Source organism: Erpetoichthys calabaricus, chromosome 7 (genome assembly GCF_900747795.2).
Source record: "Erpetoichthys calabaricus chromosome 7, fErpCal1.3, whole genome shotgun sequence".
Taxonomy (NCBI): domain Eukaryota; kingdom Metazoa; phylum Chordata; class Cladistia; order Polypteriformes; family Polypteridae; genus Erpetoichthys; species Erpetoichthys calabaricus.
The window spans coordinates 120233059-120260871 of record NC_041400.2 but is presented as its reverse complement, the minus strand read 5'-3'; the positions used below and the strand labels follow the sequence as shown (position 1 = coordinate 120260871).

General features: G+C 39.1%; 1 protein-coding gene across 1 annotated transcript in view; it reads left to right on the top strand.

Moving 5' to 3' along the window:
• The window catches only part of st8sia4 (ST8 alpha-N-acetyl-neuraminide alpha-2,8-sialyltransferase 4), a 175622-nt gene that overhangs the window by 66260 nt on the left and 81549 nt on the right, over positions 1–27813 (top strand). The window lies entirely within an intron of this gene.

Genomic DNA, 27813 nt, shown 5'->3' with positions numbered 1-27813 from the left:
ATATATATATATATATATATATATATATGTAGATATGTATATACAGTGATCCCTCGCTATATCGCGCTTCGTCTTTCGTGGCTTCACTCCATCGCGGATTTTAAATGTAAGCATATGTGAATATATATCGCGGATTTTTCACTGCTTCGCGGATGTCTGCGGTCTACAGTACGTGTGCTTCCTCAGTTGATTTGCCCTTTTGAATTCAAACAAGGGACGCTATTGGCGGATGGCTGAGAAGCTACCCATTCAGAGCACGCAGTTAAGTTCCTGTGTGCTGCTGATTGGCTCATCTCATTCATTCAGCATTAATGCACGTTACTGCTAATGCTTCAGGATTGCAGAAAAGGTAAAAGTTTTGGATATGTTGAAGGAAGGAAACAGCTACACCGCTGAAGGACACAATTACAGCATCAATGAGTCCACGATTCTTTTTATTTAAAAAGGAGGAAAAGCATATAAGATCTACGGCCGCAGTGTCCTTTAATCAGGGCGCAAAACGAGTTGCAAGTGGACGTGATAAGGCAGCAGTCTGGGTGGAATCTGCTTTAGGGATTTGGATTGAAGAGTGCTGGAAGAAGAACAACGGCAGTGCTAAAAAGTCGCCTGAAGAGGCTCCTTTAGAAGAGCTGTAACGCTATCCTTTGTTGTGCAGTAAAATTAAACTCATCGTTATCGGACAAGTCGTCGTGTCATTGTTGGTGAGTAACCATAATTAATTATTTACGTACAGTACTTATTACATGTACATAGTTTAGTGTCGCTGTCCACACATTTTACTGTATACAATTTTTCTTGCATTGTACGTATTTATTGCTGGTGGCCTGTCTGTTGTAATGGCTGTAACGTATGTGATATTGGAGACGCTCGATATCTTTAAAATAATATTTAGGTTTTACTGTATGTAACACAGTACAAACTGTGTTTACATACATAATTTCAACGAATCTTACCTAATATCTAAGAGAATACAAAGGATTTATGCTGTATAACCGTGCGTGAAATGTTTATAATAGTGTGGGAGAGTTTATAAGGGCTTAAAATATATAAAAATAACCATATAAACATATGGTTTCTACTTCGCGGATTTTCTTATTTCGCGGGTGGCTCTGGAACGCAACCCCCGCGACGGAGGAGGGATTACTGTATATGTATATATATATGTAGATATCTACATATATATATATATATACATATATATATATATGTAAATATGTATATGTATATATATGTGTCTGTATGTGTATATATATATATATATATATGTGTGTATGTATGTATGTACTGTACGTACGTGTGTATATATATATATATGTATGTGTATGTATGTATGTGTATATGTATATATGTATATGTGTGTGTGTATGTATGTGTGTATATGTATGTGTATTTATATGTTGATATGTGTATATATATATGTATATACAGTATATGTGGATGTGTATATGTATATATATATATATATATGTAGATATGTATATATATGTATATGTAGATATGTGTATATGTATATATGTATATATATGTTTACATAACCTCTTTAACACACTACTTCTCCGCTGCGAAGCGCGGGTATTTTGCTAGTAATATAATAAAACATACATCTGATTTTAGTCTGTAACACCCAGTGGAAAGTTTTGCTACCTGTAAAAAGATATCGCTGAAGGGATATAAGTAGAGACACACACTCTGGTGAATCTTGTCTTCTTTGTATCTTGTTACTCGAATCTTGTCACTTGGATTTTTTGTTATTCAGATTTATTCTTGAATAAAGCACATTTGTTTCTTTATACCTTTGCGGAAGTGTTTATTTTATATTCCAATAACCACTTGAATGAGATCAAATCTGTTTCTGCCTCTCTCGCACATGCACACACATATCCATGCATGAAAACATCATTATTTGAAAACGATGTGCCATTTGAACATGTTTTTTTTTTTCGATCTTGCCCACACTCCGCAGTATGGTGCATGGTACTGAGAATGCAGATGGGCTTCTTCTTTCTTTACACTATCAGCATGGCACTTCCAAATCTAAACACTAGCATGGAGAATTGTTTACGTACTAAAATGACTTTAGTTGCAGGTGGAAGTTTCCATCCCATTTTATTTACAGTATGGTGCCAAGCAGAGTTGTATTTTGCGGTGCAGCAGTCTATTAGCCAGCAAAAGCGATCTGAAAAGGCTGTCTGTTGTTACTGTTCTGCCTTTGTCCAGAATTGGCTCCATAAGCTTTATGACCACAGTCTTTCTCCTGTGGGACAACTGGGATCTTTTTCTAAATAAGGAGTGACATTACACATGTACTTTCTCTCCAAATCTGCGGCAATCCAAAACTTTATGCCAAATTTGTCAGGCTTGTTTGAGATGTATTGCAAAAAAGGACAACAGACTTTGGTTGGAAACAGTTGCTCATCAACAGTAATATGTTGCCCTGGGTTATAACTCAAAACACAGTTCTCAACAAAATGTTACCAGATGTCTGAGATCACAGCAAATCTGTTGTTTTTCACACGTTCTGCACAGGTGTCTTTGTTGTCAAAGCGCAAATGCCACACAATAGTCTGATAGCGATCACAGGACATCGTATCTTTGATTACCCGCATAACAAATACACTGTGTGCACAATTATTAGGCAAGTTGTATTTCTGAGGATTAATTTTAATATGGAACAAATACAGTGCTGTCAGTCAATGCAAAATGTTAATAAACCTGAAGCCTGAATGTTTTACAAAGGAAATGTGAGTGTGAATATTCTCAGGGGAAGACATATGTGTGCATAGTTATCAGGGAAATATCAGTGTGCAAAATTTTCCCATCTCAATTGTTTATTTTCATCTGTTAAAGTGAGAATAATAAGCAACTCAAAAATTACAAAGAAACATTTCTGACATTTCCAAAAAAAAAAGAAAAAAGTGACCCTTCTTTTCAATAACAACCATAACCCTTCCATTCAAATAGTCTGTCAGTTTCTTAATCACCTTTTTATGCAGCAGCAACCACAGTCTCCCAGACACTGTTCAGAGAAGTGTACTATTTTACTTTCACCTTAAATCTCCCATTTAAGAAGGGCCCACAAGTTCTCAATAGAGTTTAGGTCAAGTGAAGAAGGGAGCCATGTCATTATTCTTTGAACTTTAAGGCTTTACTGGCTAGCCACGCAGTGGAGTACTTCGATGCATGTGATGGAGCATTGTCCTGCATAAAAATCATGGTATTCTTGAAAAATGCAGACTTTTTCCTGTACCACTGCTTGAAGAAAGTGTCTTCTAAAAAATGGCAGTAGGTTTGGGTGTTGATTTTGAGCCCATCTTCAACCCAAAAAGGACCAAATAGCTCATCTTTTATAATACCATACCCATACCAGTACTTCACCTCCACCTTGCTGCCGTCTGAGTCGAAGTGGAGCACTGTGCCTGTTACTGAACCAGCCACGAGCCCATCCATCTGATCTGTCAAGAGTCACTCTCATCTCATCAATCCTTAAAACCTTTGAAAAATCTGTCTTCAGATATTTCATGGCCCAGTCTTGACATTTCAACTTATGTCTTGTTCAGGGGTGGTCGGGTTTCAGCCCTCCTTACCTTGGCCATGTCTCTGAGCACGGAACACATTGTACTTCTGGGCACTCTAAGTTGCAGTTCTGGAATATGACAGCACTGGAGAAGAATGGGTTCCTGGTAGCTTCACGTTTGATCCTTCTTAAATCTTTGGCAGTTAATTTGCGTCTTTTTTTCTTGACACGTTTCTTGTGACTCTGTTGACTATTTGTAACAAACCGTTTGATGGTTCTGTGACCACGCCACAATATCCCTCTGAAAGACTTTACAATTTTTTGTCTTTTCAGAGACAGTTAAATCTCGTTTTGGTCCATTATGCCCGAGGAAAACAAGCTGCACACCTTGATATAGAGTGTTGACACATCCTCCCTAACTACGCAAATACACATCACCTGATATGGTTAAATCCAATAAGCATTCAAGTTAATACAGCTTGGAGTTGGAATATATGCATAAAAATGATAATATGATTAAAAAAATCACTTGCCTAATAACTTTACACACAGTGTAGTTCTCAGCAGACATCAACCACAGCACCAACTCTGGTCATTGCTGCTCTTGTGAAAAGAATGGAGGTAAATGCCATTAACTCGGAGAGGGAGAGGCAAGTTTGTTGTACCACATGAATATCACTGGCAGAATAAAACTGTATTTAAAAAAAAAAAGGCTTTTACAAGTAGCCAAAATTTACACTGGGTGTTACAGACTCAAATCAAATGCATGTTTTTATTATATTATAGTAATAATTATAGCAGTTCACTACACAAAATAGAGAGCGCTCGGACTCGAACCTGCAGCCTCTTGATTACGAGAAAGCAGTTGTTACCTCTGCACCAGCCAAGCAGACTCGTTAACTTTATCGATTGATATTTGGGCTTGGGTTTTTATTTATTGACAGTAACATGTAAACTGAATGATTTCTTTTTCTTTGGTTATATTCTTGATTAAAAGCGCACTTGTTATACCTTTTGTGAAAGTGTTTATTTGATATTTAGACTAATGTCATCACACATTATACACTTTACATCATTATTAATATAACATGGTAAAACTGTATGTTTTAGTTATATGTTCAACATTTCTTGCATTCTTCGCATTTACTCCCATCCAGCATTTACCAAGATCGTTGTAGACGCGGAACACACATTAAATGCATGTATTCCAAATAATGACATATTATTTACCCTATACAACTCAAGGCACCTCACACCCAGATAAACAGACTTGAGCTGGGACAACTTAAGCTGTGTCGGTGTGGGATGGGATAGCAGGCTGCTTGGTGCTTGTACTGATTGACACATTTTCAAAACAAAGACGATGATGAAGAGGTGCAAAGGAATTTAAGGTGGCCTGGCATTATGATTTTTTTCGTAGGCTTTAGGGATTCTAGTGTTAATGCCAGCAATCTAAACTACGTTCTGCATGTTGGAATATCCACAAAGAATGTCATTCCCAAGCCTAAAGAAATGATGAGAGTACCATTATTAATTATTTACCTGTATTACCTCTAAACAGTAGTGGTAATTAATTTTAGGCTACTGACAGATTTAAAAATGTAAGTAAGAAGCAAATAAACATTGGTACAGCCAACTCAATATGTGTGTACAAATATTCAAGGTTAATATTTTAACTCTAATTTAGACAATACAATTCATAATTTCAAAATGCAAAATGATGCAAAGCTCTAAATAATGTTTTACTGTTGCCTAAGAAGCTACTTTCATCTTCAGTAAGCAGTGATGATATCACTGTGCCATTCAATGTTTCAGTTAACTCTGAAACTAACCTGTTACAATAATTTAAACACAAGTCACTAACTTGTATTTTTATACAGTTTTTTAATCCTGTATATGTATGTAAACTACATTCATATTTTAAGTCAGAGTCAGTTAAAATAAAGAAAATGCTTTTTGTAGATCTTTTACTGATTTTGCTGTTAACCATTTTTCAGTCTTTAAGTGCATTCCTTATTAATGTTTTTTAAGTGATTCAACATTGTTGATCTCTGCATTTTAAGCACCAACAAGAGATACTACAAGAAATGAGATGTACATGTAGCAACTGGCAATAAAATTTCAAAAGCTGATTTAATGTAAACAAAGAAGCAGGAGTCATTCAGGATCACGTAATAACCGTAGTCATAGTCTTAGTCATTGTCTGGATGCTGTCTCTTTGACTCCTCCAACATCACCTTACGTTACTAAAAAAGTACTTCACTCATTGATTATTTGCATTGCAATTTTTTTTGCTAAATGAGCCAGTTCCCCTCTGAGGTTTGCATTGCTAGTATTAGCTAACACCCTGGAATAATGCAACACTAAATGTCACAGTGGCAAATGTGCCCTTTTTTCCTGTCACAAGACAGGAGTTGAGTGTTCACATGCTACCTGCCATGCATTTTATGTTCTAATCAAAAGAGTATGATAGGCTCAGTAGGAGGGAAATTTGCTCTTATGAAAACAGCTTGTAAAGCTGGGTCTTCAACACTGAAGGCAACTGCTGAATTAGCTTCTGTCTCCTAGGAATATGCACCTTGTAATTAACAGGGTGAGTCTTTCCACAACAATCCCTGGACGCTGACAGCTTCTTAGAAAATTTTGCTCCTTGGGGAAATGAGGAGGAGTAGTTTATTTCTAAATACAAAGTTACACAGCCTCCTACTTTCGTGGGCAGGTTTTAGACAGGATTCTGAAACCAACGGCCCCATTGCAGACTTGTGATTTATAGACATAAGGTAAAGCATATATATTAGATATACAAATAATTGTAGAATGCCAGATTGCTTAACATACCCTTATTAATTTTAAACTTCAATATACCAGTTACATTCTCCGTAACATTTCTTTAAAGAACCAGGTCATTTAGTAATCAATGCAGAAAGTGTGCAACATATTACAATGAGAAAACTCAGTCCCAACCACAGACACTCGTGTATAGTCGTACTACAGCAGGAAATAAAAAGAAATAAAATGAAATATTCTGATCATTATTTAAAACTCTCAGTGTTAAGTCTTTATTGTGAACAGGTCCTGGAGGATACAAATAAAGGAAAAGACTGAAAAAAATGTTTTGAAATGTGCATCACAAAGTTTCAGACTGAGGTTTAAGCAAAAGGGAAAGTGATTATTCAAAAGCAGCCAGTCCAGTTTCTAATGCACTAGTACAAGCTAGTTTAGAGATAATTGAAGTGATAAAAATATAACATAGTACCTGTACTTTAGTTTTGGTTACACTCAGTTCAAATTGAGTGTAATGGTGATACAATTTGAAAATACTTGGAGAGCATTAGAATGAATGATTTTATGTACAGCATATTGTGTTTGATTTATGATATAGCAAGGATGTGGTATTTTAGTATAACCCATGGCAAATTTGTGACACCTGTATAATAAATAAATAATCAATAGAACTACCATCCAACAATCTAAATACCATTTTGGAGGCTCACTTGCCAGAAGTAAAATGTTGGACAGATCACTGCAATAAAGTGTCTGTAATATGAAAAGTGAACTTTTACACAAATTGTCTTATTTCTGCTAATAAATAAGACCTTAACTTTCACATACAGTATGATATTACATTTGCAAAACTGCTGATGTTGGATAAACCTGGATTGGTCAAAGCAAATAGAGTAAATGGCTGAATGGGGGAATGGAGGATAAGAGTATGATATTATTAGAAGTTACTTTAATAACTTAATTTTTTTTGTAGTATAACCCATTAGAAAGGAACATGAAGGGGTGCAAATATATAACATACCCCGGAACACATATAAAGTATTATGTACTGTGTTGAAATACATAGTACTTTTTGAGGCAGAAATCATGAAAGGGGGAACACCCTAAACCAATCTGAGTAAGTGTATTGGATAAGGAATCACAGGGAATGACTTTGGTGTGTCTGTAGTCTCATGCCTATTACTGTATTAGAGTCTGTGCCTATAAATTAATATTCCTATATTTGATATTGTCAAATAAAATACCAATCAGCTCAATGATTCAGCTCAGTGAAATAAGGATGTACATGCATAATTTAGACACTGGACAGAACTTGAAGTATGCCTGGATATCTGGATTTTTAGGGTTTTTATAGGGTTTTCTGACCAATGAGGTAGCCCACAAAATCACCAGTACATATTGTACCATGACAAGTTTCTATCAGACTTCAATTGCATGTGACTTAATTTGAAAAATTCTGCAGAATTGCTAAAACAGTGAACTTTATACAACTGTCTGTTCCAGATGCAGTTTCTTTATCTGTTATAAACTGCCGTTTCAAAGGTCAAATGCCTTATGCCTGCTATTTCAGCTTCTAACAAGGGAAAACAATGTATTCAAAAACAATATTGAAATATTTAACAATTTTAAGAAATTATGACATTAAGGTTATACTTTTCAACAGTTCCACCATATATATATATATATATATATATATATATATATATATATATATATATATATATATATATATATATATATATATATATATATATATATATATATATATATATATATATACACATACTAAATCGACAGGACACACAATCAACTGGGACAACGTAGAAGTAAAATTTAAGGCCAGTACAAAAAGTGCCAGAGAGTTGGCCGAGTCTTGGCTATCAGATGAAAACGCCATCAACAGACACTTGGACATAAATCCAGCATATGCCAACTTAAGAAGGACATGTACACAATAATTAAACTATACAACCACCCCCCCCCCCCCCCCTTGATCATACTGACTTAGTCACCTCCACCCCCCCATCCCCCCCCCCCCCCCCCCCCCCCACTGAATGTGTTGCTATATATTGCCTTTGATTCTTGTAAGTCTAAGCATTATCCTCTGATGAAGACCCCTGATAGGGGTTGAAAGCTCAGGAATAAAACTATTTTATGATACGTGATTCGTTTTTTCTCCCTTCGTGGATCTCCAACTGCAAATATATATATATATATATATATATATATATACAGTATGTGTGTATGTATGTATATATATATATATATATATATATATATATATATATATATATATATATATACAGTATGTGTGTGTATGTGTATATATATATATATATATATATATATATATATATATATATATATACAGTGTATAGTGAGTAAACAAAAGGAACAAGATAAAGGGTTTGGGGATCCACCTCGTATATTGTTAGTCTAGCTGCAAGGCAAAATATGTGATTAGGAACGAGAGTAACCTCTTCAAACCGAGTCATATATAAGACTGCAGACCAGGGGGATCATTGGGATTATATAGTGAAGAGGGAGGAAGAGGTGGGTCATCGGGGGGAAGTGACGTCATCGTAGGGCAGTCTTTATGCTGAAAACAGAAAGTGAAACTCTTAACAGCCCCTGCAAGGAATGAGAGAAGGCATTAGTGCACATCATCAGTCCCAATCTGTGCTTCAACAACAACTAGACCCTGTTGCTGACTCCCATGCGCACGTGTGTGACACGGCCCCCCCCTCAGCCCAGACCCACCAGGACGAGTGTTCCAGGCCGCGAGGTCGTGTACCCGAGAGAGAGTGTCAGCATTCGCCTGGAGGGAGCCTCTCCGATAAATGATGGAAAACCGGTACGGTTGAAGGTCCAAAAACCACCTTGTGACACGGGGGTTCGACTCCTTATGCAACGCCATCCATTGGAGGGCTGCGTGGTCCGTGACCAGAGTAAACTCACATCCCAGGAGGTAGTACGTCAATTGGGTTTCTGCCCACTTAATCGAGAGAGCCTCCCTCTCAACAGCCGCATACCTGGTCTCTCGATCCAGCAGTTTCCGGCTCAGGAACATTATTGGATGTTCAGCGCCATTGATGCTCAGGCTCAACACAGCTCCCAGTCCTGTGGCCGAAGCATCTGTCTGGAGAATAAATGGTAAAGAGAAATCAGGTGTTCTCAGAACCGGTGCTGATGTTAGGGCCTGCTTTAGGTCACGGAATGCAGCCTCTGTTTTTTCAGACCATACCACAGTGTTAGAGGCCCGCTTCTTTGTTAAGTCAGTGAAAGGAGCTGCCCTCTCAGAGAAACGGGGAACAAACCAGCGGTAGTAACCCGCTAATCCTAAGAAGTTTTGCACTTGTTTCTTGACTTTCGGACGGGGCCAGTTTAGGATTGAACTGACTTTAGAGTGCTGTGGCCGGACAGTACCCTGACCTACTAGGTAGCCCAAATATTTGGCCTCCGTTAAACCAAAAAAACATTTCTTTGGATTAATGCAGAGACTGGCTCTGCCTAGTGAATTTATTTGAATTTCCCCTTGGGATTAATAAAGTATCTATCTATCTATCTATCTAGTGTCTGAAGTACCGCCTGGACGTGCAGCAGGTGTTCCTCCCACGTGTTGGAAAAGATGATGACATCATCTAAGTAAGCAGCACTATAGGAGTTATGGGGCTGGAGCACTCTGTCCACCAGACGTTGAAAGGTTGCGGGTGCCCTATACTGCCAGTACCCGCTAGGGGTGCTAAAAGCGGTCTTTGGTTTAGTGGTGTCTGTTAAAGGAATTTGCCAATACCCTTTGGTCATGTCAAGTGTGGTCAGAAATAGTGCCTTACCGAGCTGCTCGAACAAATCATCTACGTGCGGCATCAATTAGGCATCAAACTGAGAGACCTGGTTAAGACTACCATCGGGCGTAGGGACCAGGACAATAGGGCTGGACCAGGGGCTGTGAATCTCCTCAATAATACCGAGGTCCAGCATGCACCTGATTTCCAGCTCTACCTCAGCCCGTTTTGCCTCAGGAAAAGGTCTCTCCCTGATGTCAACCACTGGCTCAGTGACAATGTCATGTTTAATCAGCGAGGTCCGCCCTGGGTTCTCGTTCACCAGCTCCGTGATCGAGTGGATCACCTTTTCCAACTCCCATCGTTGGCTTGATGAAAGGATTGATCCAAAGTTAAGGGTGAATAAGCGGGCAAAGAGTGATTGCGGGTGGGCAGAGGTGGGTGGTGCTCCCTTTCTCGCCATGGTTTCAGCAAGTTAACATGGTATACCCGCTCGTTTAGGCGGCAGTTAGGCTGGCTAACCAGATAGTCAACAAGTCCTTTCCGCTGTTTGGTTTCAAAAGGGCCTTGCCAATGCGTGAGGAGTTTGGAATGGGAGGTGGGGACGAGAACCAAGACACAGTCTCCTGGGTGGAACTCCCGTAGAGTCGTGCCTTGGTTATAAGAATGGGCCTGCGCTGCTTGAGCCTTACGCATGTGTTCTTGTAATATCGGCCTGATCTTGTCCAATCTATCATGTAATTGAGCGATGTATTCAAGAATGTTGACGGATGGGAGGGCTTCCTCTTCCCAACCTTCCTTTAGGATATCCAATATGCCCCAGGGTTGTCGCCCATATAATAACTCAAAAGGGAAGAACCCAGTGGAAGCCTGGGGGGGCTTCCCGGTAGGCAAATGAAACGAGGGGAAGCAACTGATCCCAGTTTCTCCCATCCTCATTGACCACCTTACAAAGCATTTGTTTGAGAGTTTGGTTAAATCTCTCCACCACTACGTCAGTCTGTGGGTGGTATACCAGGGTCTTCAAACGCTTTATTCTGAGTAATTTGGCCACCTCCTTGAACGTCTCCGAAGTGAATGGCGTCCTCTGATCCGTAAGGATCTCCTTGGGAATGCAGAAACGCGAAAAGACCCCTACTAATTCCCGTGCGATGGTATTTGAATTAGCTAAGTTCAGGGGAACAGCTTCTGGGAATCGGGTGGCATAGTCCTCGAGGACCAGAATATATTTGTGCCCTCTTGCGGAGGGTTCAAGGGGTCCCACAATGTCTATCCCAATCCTTTCAAAAGGTCCCTTCTGGGAATCTGACACAGTTGGCACTCTGGGCAGGAGGTACATAAGCGTCGGACCTCCTCATTTATTCCAGGCCAAAAGAAGCTGTGCTTGATGCGCTCCAGGGTCTTTTCGGCTCCCAGGTGGGCGTGTGCTATATCACAATCCTGCCGCCAGAAGGTTTGTGGGTCAAGCAGCTGCGACCTTACCTCACCATCATGTTTGGCCACCCGATATAATAAATTGTTAAGAATAACAAAGTGGGGACCTTGTGGCATGGGAAGTGTTGTGCGTTGGCCATTAACAGAGACAACTGCATTTTTTGCATTTTTAAGGGAGTCGTCATTCCACTGCTCCTGTTTAAATGAACTGGGCATTTGCTTAAAGTGTGCCTGCAAGGACAAAAGCGGGTCTTGTATGACCTCAAGGGGTGTGGTATCTGGACGCAACTCTCTAACCGCATCATCAGACAAGGCCAGCTGTATTGCGTCATCACATCCATCCGTTTGCACGGTTGCATCACTTCTAGATGCTGGGAAAGGACACGGCGTGGAGTCAGCAACAGACAGGTTTTGTCCGCTCATCAGGAGGTCTAATTTTGCAACAGGAGTGGATTCTAGTTTACCGCGATTGTTGTCAGACCAGTCCCTGCCCAGGATCACGGGATGAGGCGGTTCGGGTAGCACAGCCATGGTAAGTGATTGCATTTGGCCTTTATGAGAGACCATACACACGGCTGTGCTGTAGACTTGCACGTCTCCGTGAATGCAGGTTATGCTGGTCTTTTTATCAAGCCACTGTTGTGGTAAAACCAACCGGTGAGTGACAATAGAAATGTTGCTCCCGGAGTCCATTAATGCTGTGACTTTATTACCACTCAAAGGGGTGTTAGGTACAGGGGATTAATCAATGCACCATACCTTTCTGCTCAGGTCCAGTCGCAGTCCATCGGCTCACTCAGAAGCGGACAGCTGGGTATGGTGTGCCCTGGCTCCCCACACTTGAAACAGCGGGGGACCGTAGCTTCTTTCTCCCTCTGCCGGTTGTCGGGGCCATCCGCTCGCTTCTCCAGAGGACGCTTTTCCTTGTCGGCTCTGCTGTAGAGGTCTCTCTGATCTCTCGGTTTGGGACGCTGCCCTATGCCACTCTATGAGGTCTATTAGCGTCTCCATGTTTTTATACGGCAATCTGCAGACCGGCTGGGCAAGGAAGTTTGACAGTGCTTTAATTAGGCCATTGACAATTTGCCGTGCATCGTTTAATTTGGGCTTAAGCCAGTGGCCGCTGATGCCCCACATCTCGAACGCCTGTGCTCTAGTGGGTTTCTCTGGGTCGAAGTGCCAAGTGCGCCACAATCTTGCCTGCTGATCTGCAGTGACGCCGAAACGTTGTAGGATCTCCGTCTTGACACGGTCATAGTTGGCGGAAGTTTGGCCTTTTGAGCTTCGCCCTTGAGGAAAGGGCCTAGTATGCCGCCCCACTGTTCTCTTGGCCATCTATACTGGGTCGCCATTCTCTCAAAGATAATAAAATATGCATTAACATCGTCAGTGTCTGTAAGAGGGACCAATACCTGGGAGGGTGTCCTACTTTGCTCCAAGCGTAAAGTAAGGCGAGCCTCTATACGGGCCTCGGACTATTCTAGTCGAAGCTGTAGCCTTTGCATTTCTGCTGCCATATTAGTGAGAACCGCATTCAGGTCTTGCTCATCGGACATGGCGAGAAAAGATCCTGGTGACTATGCCAGCTGTAAGAAAACAAAAGGAACATGATAAAGGGTTTGGAGGGTCCACTCCGTATATTGTTAGTCTTAGCTGCAAGGCAAAATGTGTGATTAGGAACGAGAGTAACCTCTTCGAACCGAGTCATATATCAGAGTGCAGACCAGGGGGATCATCGGGATTATATAGTGAAGAAGGAGGAAGAGATGGGTCATCAGGGGGGAAGTGACGTCATCATAAGGCAGTCTTTATGCTGAAAACAGGAAGTGAAACTCTTAAGAGCCCCTGCAAGGAATGAGAGAAGGCATTAGTGCACATAATCAGTCCTACGCTGTGCTTCAACAACAACTAGACCCTGTTGCTGACTCCCATGTGCACGTGTGTGACAATATATATATGATGATGATGCATACAAAGCAAAGTAAAGCAATGCTGTTGCAATTATGTCTTGATCAGAGCTCTGTCTATCAATGGTCCAGAATGAGATGCAACCCTCTGTGAGCATCTTGAATATGCAGTAAGTAGTTGTGGAGTCAGTGGCCCTCAATGGGTGGGAACATAAAGGCAACACTGCTACCTTCTCATCTCAGGGTGGGATTGCTTACCCAAGATAAGTCAGGATGATCCTCAGACGTACATGCATACATATATATATATATATGTGTGTGTGTGTGTAAAATTATAGTTTGAATTATGCATGTAAAAAGTGGTCTTTCTGGAAAATATATAATTCCTTCATTGTTTTAAATTAAATCACATCATGTTGTATCTGTTGCAACTGCCCTTTGGTCAAAGATGCGAAGGGCAAAATATAAAGTCATCCATGTTAAGAATTATTTGTTCAGATTCTTTAAACACAGTCATACTGTACATGTATTGTAAATTGGACATTTGGAACACTAATTTTTTAATGTAACTAAATTGCCAAGCAACTGAAAAAAAGTTTACGGACTAGATAAACGGTCACCTCCATCGTATCTATTACAGCAGATAATTTACATCCATATTTGTTTTACTCAACCTCAAAGCTCAGAGGGTAATAGAGTGTAAATGAACAGCATTGGCCTTTAATGGCCTCACCTCTGCTTGTCACTCTTTGAACAATAGTCTACCCAGATGACAATATAAATCTGTCTTTGTGTGTCCACATCAAGCATTAACAGACAGATGATATTTATTTTAAGATATGGTCTAGCTTAATTAATGAACTGCTCTAAACAGACCTTAAACTAACCATCACAAAATATTTATTTAAATAAAGAAAGACTCTAAAGCTTGTATTTATCATTTAAAAGTGAATGCAAAAATTACATAATTTAAAACCCTACTGTGATTGATTGACATTTAATATATTTTTCCAGTCTAACATTTTCAACAGGAGAACAACATATTTAACAATGGGAAATACCTTATGATAAATTTTATATCATTCTTTTAACAAAATAAAGCATGGCAATAAGAGATTTCACTGGAGCACATGGCATAATTAATTTTCCACATGGATGTGTTGTTTGTGTATTACTTGTCATAATATGGATTTCTGAGAAAAAGCACTTTGTTGATTATTACAAATGTACATATATATTGTACAGTATAGTGAGATTTCAACTGACTGTCATCATTTTTCAATTGCGAATGACAAATTTCAAGAAGTTTGGTCTACATTTCAAGGCTCAAGTCAGCACTAACAAATCATGTTACCATGAGAAATTAATTTAATCTATATGTTCTAAACTTATAAAAAATACATGCATTGAAAATTGCACCAAGATTCTGCATTCATGAAGTCTCTTGATGGGTATGTCAGAAATGAGTATGTGCTGGTTCATCTAAGCATGATATTTAAAGAATGGCTGTAATCCAGCTGTATCATCATCTGAACGTTTATAGTTCAGTAACATGAAATTTATTGGATTACTGAAATTGTTAAAATGGCCTCTGTGTTACTCTTTCTCAGTTTTTATATTAACACTGAGGAGAGTGTCATACTGTTCAAAAATCTTTCTCCCCTGTGCACTAAAAAGGGCAATAAAATGGCAAAAATATTAATCTGAAAAGACAGTGAATATCATAAGTAACAATTCTAGAACAAGTTATGACTAGATTGGCTTTCACATGAATTTCACAGAATTATGTTATCTGAGCAACCCAGAGAATTGACTATAGGAGAGAATTTCCACTATTGCATTGGCATTCATTTCAAGCTTTTTGATTTTATTCTGTACTCAGTCTTTATGACTTTTAAGCTAAGGAAAAATATGTCATTTAATTCTAAAATGGTACTCTATTGTAAAGTGGTTATAATTCACAGGCCTGCAAAATTCAGTGACTTGAAAATTGTCTTCAATATTTCAACTGTTCCTTATGTTTTTGGGGCACTGAATTCAAAAATAACATCTATTTTTTCCCATCACATAAGGTTTTCCCACAAAATGATTATGAATAATCTCTGTTGTAAATTATTGTGAAGACAAACATCCAAAATAGAATTAGTAAAAACCTGAAAAATAGAATAAAACAGTATTAAAAAATAGGTTTCTACACCTGCACTCTAATGGCGTTTTCACTATCCTTCAAAACTTCTCTTGAGGTTTCTCCTTTTATATTTTTTGTCCACGGTTTCTCGCTGCATCCCTCAGCAATAGTCAGCAATCATGCTAATGTTCCACCGCCCTGGTACCTCCTTTCCATTTCTTTGCTATCCTGATGGAACCTCTTGCCTTGCTCTTCGCTCAGCGCACCCAAGTTCTCCGGGAAGTAGTCCAAGTGAGAGTGGAGGAAATGCAGCTTGAGGCTCATTGAACAACCCAGTTCTTCTTAGTTCTTCGACAGTCTTAAAGTTTGGGTCTTTATGGTTACCAAGAAATTTGGTGACCACTTCCTTAAATGAAACACAAACTGCTTTTTCCTTCACATCCATTTTTGTCTCAAACTGTGGATCTTTCATCAGTTTGCCGATGTCAGGACCGACTAATACTCCCTCTTTCAATTTTGCCTCAGACAATGCTGGGAACTTGTTTCCCAGGTATTTGAAACACTCAACTTCTCTTGAAAGAGCATTCATAGACTGCTTCATGATCTCAAGTTTGATGTGGAGTGGAGGCAGAAGTACTTTCTTTGGGTCCACAAGATGTGCTCTCACAATGTTTTTGCTTCCGGTTTCCAGTGCCACTTGCCTTGGCCAATCCCTTCTTGCCCAGTGTTAGCTTCTGTATCGACTGTCCCATTCACATAAGAAACAGGGATACTTGGTGTATCCTCCTTGCTGTCCCAAAAGCATAGATAGGACTTTTAAATCCCTGCATATAGTCCAGCTCATGGTCCTTGTATTTCAACTTTGACAGAATCAAGCTCAAATTCTCGTATTGCTCTTTCAAGTGTACTGAATGGCCAATGGGTATTGAGGCAAACTTATTGCCATTGTGAAGAAGCACTGCCTTTAGGCTTCGTTTTGAAGAGTCAATGAACAACCTCTATTCCTTCCTATTGTACTCCAAATTGAACATTTTCATCCGCCCAGGAACATTGTTGCAGTATACTAATTCACCATCTTGAGAAAAATATGGAACAGAATCTTCCTCTCAGTTCCTGTACCACGAGAATGAGGAACCTGGTGCCAAAAAATGTTTTTCCTTCAGCCTTGAGCCTAGAGATCTAAATCTCTAAATCATGCCATGCTGACAGTGTATGGCACTGCCAGATCTAAACACTAGCGGGGAGAGTTGCTCACGTACAAATAACTTTAGCAGCAGGTGGAAGTCCCATTTTACTGATGATGCCAAGAAGAGTTGTGTTGCAATGCACCAGTCTATTAGCTAGCAAAAGCACTGTGAAGAGGCTGTCTGTTAGTACGGTTCTGGCTTTGTCCAGAAATAGCTCCATAAGCTTTATGATCACAGAATCGGAAAGTCTTTGCCCTGGGATGTAACTTAAAACACAGTTCTCAACAAAATGTTGCCAGATGTCAGAAATTGCAGCAAATCTGTCGCTTTTCACACGATCTGCACAGGTGTCTTTTTTGTCAAAGTCCAAATGCCACATGATAGTCTGATAGCAGTCACAAGACATCATATCTTTGTACAACCAATAGTTCTCAGCAGGCATCAAACACATCAGCCACTGTGGTCATCAGTGCTTTTGTGAAAAGAGTGGAGATAAATGCCATCAACTCAGAGAGGGAGAGGCAAGTTCGTTGCACCTCGTGAATGTCACTGACAGAATAAAACTGAATAATAAAAAAAAGCGCTAACTTTTCCAAGCAGCCAAAATTTAAACCCGGGTGTTAGAGACTCAAATCAAATGAACGTTTTTATTTTATTATAGTAATAAAAATAGCAGCTCGCTGCTCAAAACGTGTCTGGACTCAAACCCGGAACCTTTTGGTTATAAGGCAGCAGTTCTTACCTCTGCTCCATCCATACATATCAATTTTCTGTCGATTGATATTTGAGCTTGGGTTTTTAACTCATTGACAGCAACATGTAAACTGAATGATTTTTTTTCTTTGGTTACATTCTTGAATAAATGCACACGTGTTTATTTGATATTTGGACTAAAGTCTTCTCACATTATACACTTTTTGTCGTTATTAGTATAACATGGAAAAAAGTTTCTATTTTAGGTATGTGTTCAGCATTTCTTGCCTCACATTTCGTGTCATCCTACAGTGGATTTATGTGTGTTTTATCATATATTTTTTGTTACTTTCACATATTAATCTTTTTGAGAAATGCTTTTTAACCTGCCATTCAATCTGAGCCTATGTAAGCCTATTAAATTATTTGATATTAGTACTGGAATGTTTTCTTTTGCCCTGTGGCTATCAAAAGTAAAATTTTGGCAGCAGTTTGGCACTTACTGTACCTTAATTGCTAACTCAGTTAAATACTGCATATAAAAACTTCAAATGTGCTTATTCTTGGAGCATTCATGTCTGGTTGTGACAAGGGAATATTGTAGACAGGGTTTATTTACACACTTACATTTCTAGTTCTAAATAGTTACTGCAATGGTTATAAAGAGAGGGAATGACAGAATGTACCTTCTTCCCATCAAATTATACTTGGCGATCATGGTATGAGAAATGTTTGCTTGGTTGAACATTACAAGGAATCAGAGGTTTGGCAAAAAATAATCCAAAGTTCACTTACACTATTGTTAACCCTTATCAATCATTTTGTTCTGACATGCCCAGCAAGTCATTCTGGAACTGTCCATGTTATGAGTGGCCGATGACCAGTTCTGTTCAGCTGGTGTTCCATTTTTGCAACAGTGATCTTTACTCATTGGTAGCCACTTTGTGCTTTGTCCTGTTCTTGTTCTTACTTATTTGTGCAGTTGCAAAACCAACCAGCAGCTGCCACATCCTTTTTTGTCTACAAAGCCGGTCAATCCCTATCCAATCGCAATTCGTCCATGAAAGCAATTGGTATAACTGCATTGCTTTGACTCTCACATTTCCCATGTCTGACAGTTTAATTCTCAAAGATAATCTGACTTGCACGTTTAGTGGCTGACCACTTTTAGTGACTGTGACCTGAAGTTTTAATGTGTATATGTCTTTTTTGTTATGCACCCTAGCTTTGATGTACATTATGTCTAGCACATTAATACTTGACCAATGCCACTTATGTATAGCATCATTGATGTACAGTAATCCCTCCTCTATCGCGGGGGTTACGTTCCAGACCCCCCCGCAAAAGGTGAAAATCCGCGAAGTAGAAATCATATGTTTATATGGTTATTTTTATATTGTCATGCTTGGGTCACAGATTTGCACAGAAACACAGGAGGTTGTAGAGAGACAGGAACTTTATTCAAACACTGCAAACAAACATTTGTCTATTTTTCAAAAGTTTAAACTGTGCTCCATGACAAGAAAGAGATGATAGTTCCGTCTCACAATTAAAAGAATGCAAACATATCTTCCTCTTCAAAGGAGTGCGCATCAGGAGCAGATAATGTCAGAGAGAGAAAGAAAAGCAAACAAATCAATAGGGCTGTTTGGGCTTTTAAGTATGCGAAGCACCGCCGGACAACGCAGCTGCTAGGAAGGGAGCAATGTAAAGGTAGCCTTTCAGCATTTTTATAGAGGATCGTCCATATCGTCTAGTGGTGCGAACAGCCCCCCCTGCTCACAGCCCCTCCGTCAGGAGCACAGAATGTCAGAGAGAGTGAGAGAGAGAGACAGAGAAAAACAAACAATTAAAAATCAATACGTGCCGGATCAAGCTTTTAAGTATGTGTAAATAGTAATGCAGTAGTGTAAGGGCTGCTCATGCCCTCAGATCCTTATCATGCTCATAAGTTCATTTTCACCTGCCTACAGTTTCCTGTTGATTTACTTGTTGTTTACATTACTTACCATCTTCAGGTTCATAACAGTAAAACCTTCTCTTAACAGTACTACTTCCAGGTTTACTCTTCATTTCCCGGTACTGGGAGTCTACTCCCATTTACCCTTTGAGTTTCATACAGGAAAATGGAAAATGATGATTATTTAGTGAACAAGTTTGCTGTCAAATTACTTCATCTGTTGTATATTACAAGGAGAACTTAATTGTGCTCTCATTTGTCTTCTGAGTGACAAAACTTTTTCTAATGGTTGTATCAAATTTACCTTTAAACAGCTTTCACCTGTGCCCAGTGCTCAATTTGAAGAACTAATTGTAAAGTAACAGCTGGCATCCACCAAACTGATTCTCTTCATAGTTGTGAACTCATATATCACGTGTCCTCTTAACCTTCATTTGCCTAAACAAAAAATATAAGTAATTTTGCCTTAATATGGGCCCTAAACACTGCACACAGTATTCCATACGTAGCTTCACTAGTAAGATAACCTACCTTGATTTTATTAAACACAGTGCGCCATGTAATTCAGTATTCTGCTAGCCCTCCTAATCAGTTCTGTACACGGTTTAAATGTGGACAGAGAGGGATCTTCTATGACTCCTGTAAGTCCTTACCATGAAGTGCACATTCAACTTTCAGACCCACAAATGTGTAATTATGTTTATTATTTTTACCTCCTCAGTTTAACACCTTCCATTTATTTAAATTAAATTTTTTCAGCCTCGAATCTGCCTGGTCAAGGCTAATCAGAAATGATTCTTCTGACTCTAGGATATTACACATGCTATCTATTTTAGCTTAATCTACAAAGTTAACCAGCTTACTACATTTTAGTTAAGATTGTTTATATAAATGAAAAATAGAAGCAGCCCAGATACTGATTCCCCTTGGAGACCACTGTTAATACCATCTTAAAAGTTCCTTATACCATAAACATCCGCTTTTTGAGTTTTGACAAGCTTTACACACATCTGCACGCTATACCTTAAACTCACAGTTTTAATTAGATCACTGGCTTTTTATGTAGTACCTTATTAAAAGTTTTTTGAAAATAAAGGTAAAAGATACCAGATGTTCCATGTGATCAAATGTCTAAAACCATGCAGATTGTTCAGTTATACACCTGCACTTGAATGTTGCTCAGTCTTTTCTTTAATAAAAGCTTCCACTAATTTACCAATAATGCATGTTAAACTTACTGATATGTACTTACATGGACATTTTTATTACCCCAATGTACAGTAATAATTATATATACTGTATATATGTATGATATTCATATATAATCATATACAGTATATAAAATTGATTATCTCATTACAATAGCCCCTGTCAAGGGGTGGAATATATTAGTCGCAAGTGAACAGTCATTTCTTAATGATGACATGATAGAAGCAGGAAAATGGGCAAGTGTAAATATCTGACTAACTTTGAAAAGGGCCGAACTGTGATGGCTAGGCATCTGGGTCAGTGCATCTCCAAAACGACATGTTTTGTTGGGTATTTCCGGTATGAACAGTTAGTACCTACCAAAAGTGGACCAAGGAAGGACAACCAGTGAAAGGGACATTGGCGCCCAAAGCTTTCTGATGCATTTGTTGAGTGAAGGCTAACCCATCTGGTCTGATCTGGCCAAGAAAGAAAGGTATGAGAACACACAGTGCATCATCCACTTGCTGTGTATAGGGCTGCAAAAAGCACCCATGCTGACCCCTGTCCAGAGCTGAAAGCGCCTTCAATGGGTATATGAACTTTAGAACTGCACAGTGGAGCAATGCAACAACGTGGTCTGGACTGATAAATCATGTTTTCTTTTGTACCATGTGGACAGCATCGTTTACTTCAGAAAGAGATATCAGCAGGATGAACTATGGGAAAAAGGCAAGCTGGTAGAGACAGTGTGATGCTTTGGGCAACGTTATGCTCAGAAACCTTGGGTCAATATTACAATTTTAGGCGGGTAGTTTTAATATTGTGGCTAATTGGTATATATTCTATATGTATGTGTGTTTTTGTGTGTGTAAAATAGTATAATTTCACAAGATTTAAGTATTCTAGAATTTATGTTATCACAGCTGTTTTTATGATTTTATATTTTCTAATTAGAGTAGCATTTATGTTTCTTTAATTTCTAAAATGTTTAGGACCTCTTTAATTGACCAATAGTTACTTGGGAGTTTTTTGACTTCTTCAGAAATGAACATTTTAGGAAATTCTGAATTGAACTTTTATTTCTTTTTTGTTATATTTTTATACACTTAACGTCTTTTTCTTTTAGTAATATAATATTGAAATACCCTTTTCAGATCACCTTTGGTATTTCCAAGCCAGGTTTCTGTTACTTCTGTAACATCGTATTTGTGTGTACCTACATATGTTGTAACTCCAACAAATTTGTTTTATAGCATTAAAGTTAATCTATTTTACTGTACTGCCAGTTTTATTTTGGATTATACACTTTAGGCTATTCATTTCAAAGTTAACTTTCAGATTTTCATCCCTATTACTGTCTGTTAACCAACATGAACGACTAGAGCAGTAATGACATGAACTTCCGCTCACAGGAATAGATGTATGTGTGATTCTCATACAAGCACTACTTCTGTCTGACAGATAACCCTTTTTGTGCTTATGTCACTGCTTACCACCTCAGAGGTCCTACAGTTAATACCCAACAACAGTATACAACTGTAACATTTTGCTTTCATCTAACTGTGAACTGCCTTTCTGCGTCTCAATTTAATGTGATGTAAGAACGTAGAAATACCATTTTTTACATTTTTGTCCATAATACACTGCATGTTTGCATTGTGTTAACTTTTTTGTATTTTTATACACTTTTAAACTACTAATACATTTTAACATTTGTTATATTTTATTTTATCTTATAGTTTGTCTAACAATGTGAGCTCTGGACTATTTGATGTTGTGGAAAAAATCAAAATGTATTTAAACTTGTGAATGATAAAGGATGTCTATCTGTCTCAACAAAAATAATAAATGAAACTGATTAAAACCTGTTATATCAGTGCACTTCCAACAAAAGCTTAAACTGGTTTATCAGTATTGTTTAAAGCTGTTAGGTGCTATTATTGTCTACCACATCTTAAAGATATATATTTTATGTGTTGGTGGCTTCAAATTTGTCAATTGTTTCAGTGAGTGTGCTGATAGTTTGGGCTCTGTCTTGTGGTACTTACTGCCATTATAGGACCAACCCTCAATGACATGGCATTGAATCAGACAGGTTAAGAAAATGCAGAAGTGTTCCTTAATTAGGTTTTACCGATGTACTACATTCATTTCCTGTTTGTACCTATAATATTATTTCCAGAAGGTTGAGCTTGCAGCTGAAACAATATTGTTACTTATGGCCCAAATTCTAGAATGGCTAAATAGTCACATATTCTTTGGCAAAGAAGAAACTGAAGTTTGGTCTCTAACCAGGAAAACATTCAACAATAATATTACCTACTGTGAAACCATGATACAGTATGTTCTAGAACAGTTGTTCCTAAAGTGGATCACAGGAAAGCTTTTTTTTTTAAAGAAATGGGCAATATGATTTTTTATAAAAATGCCCATTTTCTTTAAAAGTCAAAGATCTTTAATGAGTTTTGCTGTAAAAATCATATGTTCAAAACTCACCAAGCCACATCCAAGTGCCTGCTTTTGGTAAATGCTGCTGCATATAAAGAACAAACTCTTCAAACTGTTATATATATATGTGTTTGTGTGTGTATATGTTTATACATTGTGTATATTTTATACTGTGTAGTATTTTGTCTGAGAGAATATTATCTATCCACAGGTAATTGTATTTGCTGCCTTTCATGCCATCAGTTTACCATACTCTTCTTTTAAGGAGACTTTATTGTGTGCACTGCCATAAACCATCAAAGAGTGGATGTTTTTACAGAATACAGCACCATATAACATGAAAGAGTCACCAGCTACTTTTCAGAGGATATTTTATGTGTATAATACCACAAAGAAGAAACGTTTAGACAATTTTAAACTACTTTTTTGTGTGCACTATCCCAAGACATGAAAGAAAGAGTATTTCCATCAAGGGCTTTGTTTTAGGAATGCACTTTTTATAAGGTTTAAAGGCTTAATAGCTCAACACATCCTTAATCTAAAAAAAGTTCTTTAGTGGATTTAATTCTGAAAATGTCACACAAAACAAATTTTGAATCCAGGACATCTACTGTAGTTATAGAATACTCAATACATTCCTTGACCTACCTGCTAAAAAGAGTGATGCCTGAGTGGTCTCAGCAAAAGACCTGTAACACTACTATAACATGTTCTTATTGGAGCCGTTGTTAAAACAAGATGGCCAAATTTGCAGATGACAGTACTTTAAGCAGATAACAAGAGGCTGCCTGAAGTTAGTTAGCTAAATCACTACAAATGAATGTGCACTAAATTCATATTTGTACAGAAAAGCAGAGTGTTCATTTTATTGTAAATATATGTGAAACTTTACATATATAAAGGTCAGGTCAGGTAAGTTTACGGATCATGCACTGGTACAGCGTGTTGCTGTACCCAGCAAACAACGAAACGGTGTGGGATCCTGGTTGGCAATCCTCCCAGACAGACATTTCGGGCAATCACGCCACATGACCATAGTTCCATATCTGACGCTACTTCACAATGCAGGTAATGTGCCTCATTCAAGACTCCGTGAGCAACCACTCATTCAACACAAAGTCAAACCAGCAGCACCCAGTGATTCTCTGAAGAGACACAGTACTGAGAGAGTCCAGTCTTTGTCTCAAGTAATTGAATAGTGTCCATGTCTCACAACCATATAGCAAAACAAGAAGCACCAAGACTCTAAAGACTTGGATCTTCATCCTTTTGCAAAGATGTCATGAGTGACACACGCCCCTTTCAGCGATCTCACGACCCCCAGTCCATCTACTGACTTCATAGGAAGAGTCACCAGAGACATGAATGTCGCTGCCGAGGTAAGCAAACCTCTCGACGCAATCGACAACAACAGACACACTGCTGATGGCTATGCCCAAGAGGTCATAAGATAAGAACCCTCAGTGCCAGGATGCGGTCAATGGTAGACTTCTTAGACGAAAAAGCAGACTGCTCCGGTCTGTAGAAGGTGACCAAGTGATCACGGATCCTATTGAGGATGACCCTAGCTAGGACCTTAACCTGTCACCAAGAGCAGTGTTATCCCCCTGTAGTTGCTGCCATTAAGGCAATCACCCTTCTCTTTCCAGATAGGGGCGACAAGTCCTGGTTTCCAGTTATTTGGAATAACACCTGTCTGTGTTGAGTATAATGTGCACACTGAAAAACTTCCACAGCACAAGTATTTGTTTTAAAAGTTTTAGTGAAATTCAAAGCAAAGACAGTTCACCTAAATTGAAAAAAAAACTAATACACAAAAAAAATTACTTTTTGCTTGTAATGTTTCAGTTTCAGGCTTAAATCTTAATCCCATTTCTTTAAGTTACTGTTTTTATTATTGTTTATGTTGCTTTACTATGTTGCATTACTATGACCAATATGACATACGGTTAAAAAACTGTATACCTTTAAGCAAACAATCTGATCTATTTTTCTTAAGGTTACATCAGAATTTAAGGAAATTGTTAGGAATGTCCCAGTATGTTAGCTTATAGGGTAAAAAAACAAAACCTTCAATTAGGTATACAGCTATTTAAAACTAACATTCTATTCTACTCAAGCAAATATCTATGTGAATTTAACATTCACCTATTATGATTGGCTTTAATACAGAGATAAACTGGAAATATGACATAAGTTAGTAAAATTTAAAGTAAGGTAACTTTCAGCTATTATTTGAAAAACTAGCGACTTGGCGCGCGCTACGCTGCGTGTTGGATGACCACAGTTGAAGGACTCCCTGTTTAAACGCGGCTGCCAGTCGTGAACTGGGTCCTTCATCGCACCGCATTTGATTTTTGCATGGGAAATAAAATTTCAAAACAAAACCCATGATTCACGAAGACTAATCAGAATCGTATACGTTGTGTAAATGGTTGTAAGGAAGAAGAGGATCATACCATTGAGGAAGTCCTGTGCTTGTCGAGGGAGCATGTAGTGGTACTTCATTCTGAAGAGCAAAGAGATGTAGGTCATTTGAGTGGTCTTCATTAACTTCGTCAGTGAAATGCAGCACTGTGTCATCGTGTCCGTCACCTTCATTGCACATAGTAATGTCTGTGGAGTCACACAATCCCGTGGCATTCGAGTGGACAGAGTAGAGTATTTCTTGGTAAACAACGTTCTGTGTGAAGTATTTATTAGTATCTTGTAGTAATTTCCCTTGACTTTTGCAAGGCAATATTTTGACTTTCACTTTTGGAAAACCTTTTCCTCTGGAGAAGGCGACATAGAGCTGGCCATGTGTGAAGACAGACTCCGGTAGGAATATACCTACAAGATCTAGTGTTTGACCCTGTGCCTTATTTATTGTAATAGCGTATGCCAATCGGATTGGGAATTGCCTTCTGTGCATGTCAAAAGGCAGGTCAGAGTCATCCATAGTATCGAGACCTATCCTGGGGATGAAGATGTGTTGACCACAGTGTTTACCAGTGATTATGTTTGCTTCAAGTAAGTGGTCATGCATAATGTGTCCTCTCTCTCCGTAGGAGTTTGTCTATTATGGTTGTTTTGCAATCGTAAGGACCTCTCGTCGGGTGTCTCATTGGCACGCGTTTGCCTCTTTCTTTCACGATCACGGCGTAATGTGTCCTCTCTCTCTGTAGGGGTTTGTCTATTACGGTTGTTTTGCAATCGTAAGGACCTGTCGTCGGGTGTTTCATTGGCACGCTTTTTCCTCTTTCTTTCGCGATCACGGCGTAATCTGTCTTTTCTCTCTATAGGGGTTTCAGTTGCCTTTCGTTGTGCGGAAGAGACGCGTCGTTGAGCTAATCTGTGTGAATGCTGAGTGTCCGTTTCTTGCGAGCGACTGGCACGCTTTTGCCTCTTTGCTTCGTGATCACGCTGTAATGTGTCGTCTCTCGCAGCAGCAGGTTCAGTTGCTTTTCGTTTCGGCATTGTTCTGTAAGGTCTCCTCCGTACAAGTGCACATGGGTATCTGAAGACGGAAAGGCATAGTGGGCCGGAAGGCAGAAAATAGAAAATCGCGGCTTGAAACACACGAATTGGTGAGCAGGGGAACCATCCGACTCAGACGCGGGGCTCGAAATACTCACGTGCACAAAGGGGAAAGAACGGAGGGGGGTAAGCAGGAATTCTGAGAGGGGAAGGACTGGGACTTTTCTACGGGGGCGGCTATACAGCCAAAAGGAACCCGGACGCCGTGCTGGGCTTTTATTATATAGATTCTTCAAAAAAGACACAGAAGCATTGATGGCAACTGAACTCACTTAATTCACGTTTAGGATTGTACTTAGTCAGTGTGAGAGTTGCTCGGACACCACCAGTCGGAAACCACATCTTTAAAAATGCACATGTTTATTATGCACAAATACACAGTCCCACACAGCACACAGTGCTCCCAGCACAAAATCACCCCTATTATGGCTTCTATCACAGTCCATGGCCGCCTTTCCTCTCCTCCCGGGAGCTTCGTCTTGCTCCCGCTCCTGACTCTAGCTCCCACATTGTAGGAAAGTGGCCCCTTTTATTCCCACCTGGATGTGCTCCAGGTGTCCAATGACGTTCTTCCGGCAGCACTTCCTGGTGTGACGGAAGTGCTGCCCTTTGCACCAGAAGCACTCCGGGCATCCCTGGAAGGGTCTTCCTCCATCTTTCCAGGTGTGGCAGAAGTAAATGTCTTCTGGGTTCCACAATGCTTAAGATGCCCCCTGGCAGTGGCCATGGGTCCCAATGGGTTAGAACTTTCTTGCTCCTTTCCCGTGGTCCTCTCTTAACCCAGGGCAGTTGTCCCCTCATGACCCGGAAGACATAGATGTCACCTTCCGGTCCTTCCAGGCATCCCGGCTGGGTAATAACCCCAGACTTCTGTGACACCAGTCATAGATAGCACCAATGAGTTTTGGATAGGAATCAACCCTATCACTTATTGCCCAGAGCTGCAAACAAACCCTCTCTCACATTTGTTGGCCAGTAAACTTAAATGTTTTTCAAAGAATTAGAAAACATCATCACATATTAAACTGCAGGTACTGCACATTCAAACAGTTCAATATATTGTTTTCAACAAAAGTTTATTTTACTGAATCTTACATTTTTAAGCTACTGAGTTATTATTTTTATAGCTGTATATTTCTATGCTGTATTCTTTGTACTATGTTGGGACTAAAAATTTGAATGGAATTTCTGTTAATCAGTCAAATCAAATATGCATTACCTGTATCATTCTTCTTTTACTTTCTATTTATGTACAAAAGTATC